Source organism: Salvelinus sp. IW2-2015, linkage group LG20, assembly GCF_002910315.2.
Source record: "Salvelinus sp. IW2-2015 linkage group LG20, ASM291031v2, whole genome shotgun sequence".
Taxonomy (NCBI): domain Eukaryota; kingdom Metazoa; phylum Chordata; class Actinopteri; order Salmoniformes; family Salmonidae; genus Salvelinus; species Salvelinus sp. IW2-2015.
The window spans coordinates 12,102,758-12,108,823 of record NC_036860.1 but is presented as its reverse complement, the minus strand read 5'-3'; the positions used below and the strand labels follow the sequence as shown (position 1 = coordinate 12,108,823).

The following is a 6,066-nucleotide window of genomic DNA, read 5'->3' as shown; positions in this document are numbered from 1 at the left end:
TCTCTCTCTCTCTCTCTCTCTCTCTCTCTCTCTCTCTCTCTCTCTCTCTCCTCCCCCCATATGTACTTCAGGTTTGCCCGTACTTTGCCGCACCAACGACTGTTTCCCAGAAATGTAACGTCACTCTTACAGGCTGCTGTTTGCATGCCAGGAGTGCAGCTCTGTTTCTACAGATGTTATCAAAGGGGAGCAATCTGGAGTGAGAGATGAGGCAATCAGGGAGTAGGGGAGAAGGGGAAAGGAAGGGGAGGGAGGAGTTGAGGAGGGAAAGTGTCCCAAAGTCTGTCGCAAAGTCACACTGATCGTCTTTGTATCTATTGCCTGCATTATGACAAGCGTACCAACCCACACCGGCGACATCACTCATTATTTCCATTTGGACCCCCCCTTCCTCAATACATTACATCTTGTATTAAAGTGTACACACCTACACACCTAGTTCATCTCTCTCTCTCTCTCTCTCTCTCTCTCTCTCTCTGTTAGTCTGCATGGTGTGTGCTGCCGGAGCAGCCGCTCAAGCACAGCATTAGCACCAGACCCACAGAAGAGCTATCTAATAGACTTTCTATTCCCCTTCTCCCTCCCGCTTTCCCTCTTTCCCTCTCACCCTTACTCAATCTCATTCTCTAATACAGTACACACACACACATTGAAGCAAACACACACCGCTCGGGGACTAATTGGAGTCGCCAGAGTTCAGCTCTTGTTTGTGAATGGGATTTTACGGAGAGGCAGAGCTGCCTCTGCTTTCTGCAGCAGCACAGCTGATACACCAACATTTTCATGACATTCTCTCTATCCCTCTCRATCCCTCTCTCCCTTTCTGCAATTCTGCCCGCTGCATGCATCAAACTGGTCTCTCTTTCTCTGTTCTCAGACAGTTTCCTCAAGACACCTAATTTCAGTCGGAACATCTCTTTCTATATTCCTCTCTTCTCACAAGTAACAGTGCACTGCATTACCGCCCCTCCTCTCCACTCCTCTCTCCCTCTTCTTTTTCCACTTCATCTCTTCTCKTTTCTGGTTCTCCCCACTCCCTCTCCCTTTTCGTTCCCTCATCCTGTCTGCCTCCAGCATCAGTGATAGTTGAGGGAAGCAGAGRCCCTCTCATCTTCCCTTATTTCTTACCTTTGTGAGAGTCTGTGTCCCGATTGGTGCTGGAGCTTCAGTGGGATCGTCGGACGGTCAGGCGGACGGGCAGAAGGACAGACGGACGGACCAGGAGCCTGGGAACCTTCTGTGAGCCAAAGAGAGAAGGAGAGAGAGGAAAAAAAGGGAGCGAGAGAGAGAAAAAGGTAGAAAGAGAAAGAGAGCGGGCGGTGCTGCTGAAGAGGAAGAGGGAGCGCTGAGTGGCTGGAGGTGAGATGAAGGGGAGAGAGAGAGAGGGAGGGAAAGATAAATGGAGAGGGAGGGAGAGAGGGAGAGAGGGCTGGATTGGGATAGGAGGGGATTTTGTGATGTGTAAGAGGAGGGAGGGATTGCAGCAGAGTGGAGGGAGATAGTGGAAGAAGGGATGGGGAGAGGGAGGGTCGCTAGGAAGATGGAGAAGAGTGGAGAGAGGAGGGAGGGAAGTAAGAACTTGAGGCAGAAAAGGAATGAAAAAGTGATGGAAAAGGGAAGAGTGAAGGAGGAGTACAATGTGGAGCGAGGGATGAACCCCCTGTAGATGAAGTGCTGATGAGAGATGGAGAGATGGAAAGAATGGCAATGAGAGATAAGAGAGGATGTCAGTTTGTTCTGGGGCCTGGGGTGAGTGCACTTAGGAGTGAAAGGTTACGGGGAGGAGGACAGAGGAAGAAAAGAACAGGCTATTTTGAGGCTATTTTATACAAAATGCATCTAGACAGTAGAAGTTCATGTTCCAACCTAGCCCCTAAAGCCTCTCCAATCGCTAAGGTAAAAGTCCACTCTGACTTCTCGACATCTCACTCACTGCAAATCAACTGAGACACCTTCACCTATTCACAAAGCAACTTGTGATAGGGTTGCTAATCAAGGATCAGGTCCTCCCTCAATCATTTTGATCTAAAAATCTAAGTTGATCGTAGACCTGTTCTGAGACACTTTGTGAATTCCAGGACTAACACTGAGCCAAGGTCTAGAACAGCCAGCCAAGTCTTATAGACTAGACATAACATACTAAATGTAAATCTGGGACACTCAAATTATGATATGTTACGTTTGGTATAGTTGCATAAGACAGACGGTTACGTATGGCAAAAACGATCGAGCTGGGTGGGTAGGCGTATAGCGCGAACGTCTAGCAACCCGAAGGTTGCGTGTTTGAATCTCAGCACAGACAACTTTAGCATTTTAGCGAAATAGCAACTTTGCAACTACTTACTACTTTTTAGCTACTTTAAACTACTTAGCATGTTAGCTTAACCCTAACCCTTAACTCTTTAACCTAACTCCTAACCTTAACTCTAACTCTAACCTTAACCCCTAAGCCCTAGCCTAGCTAACGTTAGCCACCTAGCTAATGTTAGCATTAGAGACTTAGCCACCTAGCAAACGTTAGCCACAACCAATTGCAATTGTTAACATATCATTTGAATTTGAATTTGTAACATATCATATAATTGACTTTTACTATGTTACATCTATTTGCAGTGAGTGAGATGTCGAGAAGTCAGAGTGGACTTCTACCTTAGCGATTGGAGAGGCTTTAGGGGCAGAGGGTTTTGACTTAACTTGAAACCCGGGATACAGTGCTGTGTGTGTGTGTGTGCGCGTGTGCATGTGTTCGATCGTTCGTTCACATGTGTGGATGAGAGAGAGAGAGAGAGAGAGAGAGAGAGAGAGAGAGAGACAGAGAGGAGAACGAGAGAGAAGGAGACGAGAGAGCGACGGAGAGCTAGAGAGAGAGAAGAAGAAGCAGAGCACGCAGACGCAGAGCGACGAGAGCGAGACGAGCGAAAGAGAGCGAGACGAGCGACGAGACGAGAGAGGAGAAGGAGAGAAGGTTTTAAGACAAAGCCGACACGATGTGCTGTGGATGCACATCCGCTCCCCTCTATATATCTCATTCAAAGGCAGTTTTAGAGAGGTATCTCCTCCGCTCTGCCCGTCCGCTGCCATATCTCCCCAAAGCACTTCACTTAGATTAAAACCACAAGTGCCTTATAATTACAATAATGTATCTATAAAGGGGAGTCCGAACTTAACAGCTCTCTCCCATCCATCCCTCTCTATCTATTGGTCTAAATGGTCCTATAAAGTTACATTAGTTCGAGCTTCTACTTTTAAAAATCCACCTTTCCAGAAATAAGTCTCTCACTGTTGCCGCTTGTTATAGACCCCCCTCAGCCCCCAGCTGTAACCTGGACATCATATGTGAATTAATTGCCCCCCATTTATCTTCAGAGTTTGTACTGTTAGGTGACCTAAACTGGCATATGCTTAACACCCCGGCCATCCAACAATCTAAAATAGATGCCCATAATCTCACACAAATTATCATGGAACATACCAGGTACAACCCTAAATCCGTAAACACGGGCACCCTCATAGATATCATCCTGACCAACCTGCCCTCTAAATACACATCTGCTGTCTTCAACCAGGATCTCAGCGATCACTGCCTCATTGCCTGCGTCCGTAATGGGTCCGCGGTCAAACGACCACCCCTCATCACAGTCAAACGCTCCCTAAAACACTTCAGCGAGCAGGCCTTTCTAATCGACCTGGCCCGGGCATCCTGGAAGGATATTGACCTCATCCCGTCAGTAGAGGATGCCTGGTTATTCTTTAAAAGTGCTTTTCTCACAATCTTAAATAAGCATGCCCCATCCCAAAAATGTAGAACTAAGAACAGATATAGCCCCTGGTTCACTCTAGACCTGACTGCCCTTGACCAGCACAAAAACATCCTGTGGCGTATTGCATTAGCATCGAAAAGCCCCACAGGCAGTTAGGAAAGTTAGGAAGGCATTTTCAAACAGAAATTTGCATCCTGTAGATCAAACTCCAAAAAGTTCTGGGACACTGTAAAGTGAATAAGAGCACCTCCTCCCAGCTGCCCACTGCACTGAGCCTAGGAAACACTGTCACCACTGATAAATCTACTATAATCTAGAATTTCAATAAGCATTTTTCTACGGCTGTCCATGCTTTCCAACTGGCTACCCCTACCCCGGTCAACAGCTCTGTACCCCCCACAGCAACTTGCCCAAGCCTCCCCAATTTCTCCTTCACCCAAATCCAGATAGCCGATTTTCGGAAAGAGCTGCAAGATCTGGACCCCTACAAATCAGCTGGGCTAGACAATCTGGACCCTCTCTTTCTAAAATGATCCGCCGCAATTGTTGCAACCCCTAATACTAGCCTCTCTTTCGTATCGTCTGAGATCCCTAAAGATTGGAAAGCTGTTGCGGTCATCCCCCTCTTCAAAGGGGGTGACACTATAGACTCAAACTGTTACAGATCTATATCTATCCTACCCTGCCATTCAAAAGTCTTCGAAAGCCAAGTTAACAAACAGATCACCGACCATTTCGAATCCCACCGTACCTTCTCCGCTATGCAATTTGGTTCCCAAGCTGGTCATGGGTGCACCTCAGCCACGCTCAACGTCCTAAACGATATCATAACCGCCATCGATAAAAGACAATACTGTGCAGCCGTATTCATCGACCTGGCCAAGGCTTTCGACTCTGTCAATCACCACATTCTTATAGGCAGATTCAACTGCCTTGGTTTCTCAAATGACTGCCTTGCCTAGTTCACCAACTACTTCTCAGACAGAGTTCAGTGTGTCAAATCGGAGGGCCTGTTGTCCGTCTCTATGGGGGTGCCACAGGGTTCAATTCTCGAGCCGACTCTTTTCTCGGTAGACATCAATGATGTCGTTCTTGCTGCTGGTGATTCTTTGATCCACCTCTACGCAGACGACACCATTCTGTATACATCTGGTCCTTCTTTGGACACTGTGTTAACAAACCTCCAGACGAGCTTCAATGCCATACAACTCTCCTTCCGTGGCCTCCAACTGCTCTTAAATGCAAGCAAAACTAAATGCATGCTCTTCAACCGATCACTGTGCGCACCCGCCCGCCCGTCTAGCATCACTACTCTGGACGGTTCTGACTTAGAATATGTGGACAACTACAAATACCTAGGTGTCTGGTTAGACTGTAAACTCTCCTTCCAGACTCACATTAAGCATCTCCAATCCAAAATAAATCCTAGAATCGGCTTCCTATTTCGCAACAAGCCATCACTTCACTCATGCCTGAGCCAACACATACCCTCGTAAAACAGGACTATCCCACCATACCGATCCTGACTTTCAGCACTGTCGTTTACAAAATAGCCTCTCAACACTCTACTCAGCACAATTGGATTGACAGCTAGTCAGCAGTCCAACCTGTTTTCGCTCACCAAAGAACGCCCATAATACTAACGCCACCACTGGACGACCTGGTATGCTCTCGCTTGGCTTGGCCCTCGCCTTTCGATATTTTTCGTCGCCAAAAACCCCACTGGCACCAGGTCACCTATAGTTTTGCTAGGTAAAGCCCCTCCTTATCTCAGCTCACTGGTCACCATAGCAACCCTACGTAGCACGCGCTCCAGCAGGTATATTTCACTGGTCACCCCAAAGCCAACTCCTCCTTTGGCAACCTTTCCTTCCAGTTCTCTCGCTGCCAATGACTGGAAAGAATTGCAAAATCCCTAAGCTGGGACTTATATTCTCCCTCACTAACTTTAAAACATCAGCTGTCAAAGCAGCTTACCGATCATTGCACCTGTACATAGCCCATCTGGAAATACCCACCCAACTACCTAACCTCCATATATTTTTTTTCTTCTCCTTTGCAGCCTATATCCCTACTTGCACATTCATCTGCTGCACATCTATCACTCCAGTGTTTAATTGCTAAATTGTAATTATTTTGCCACTATGGCCTATTATTGCCTTACTCCCTAATCTTACTACATTTGCACACAGTGTATATAGACTTGTCTGTGTTATTGACTGTACGTTTGTTTATCCCATGTGTAACGCTGTTTATTTGTGTCCCTCTGCTGCTCTATCTTGTCCAGGTCGCAGTTGTAAATGAG

General features: G+C 46.9%; 1 protein-coding gene across 1 annotated transcript in view; it reads right to left on the bottom strand.

The window, feature by feature from the left end:
* Positions 1-1,383, bottom strand: part of LOC111981097 (parvalbumin-7) — a 50,688-nt gene extending 49,305 nt beyond the window's left edge. Inside the window, exon 1 of the mRNA XM_024012244.3 lies at positions 1,129-1,383. The gene's annotated coding sequence lies outside the window, so the exon portion shown is untranslated. The remainder of the gene's footprint in view (positions 1-1,128) is intronic.
* Positions 1,384-6,066: the final 4,683 nt, after the last annotated feature.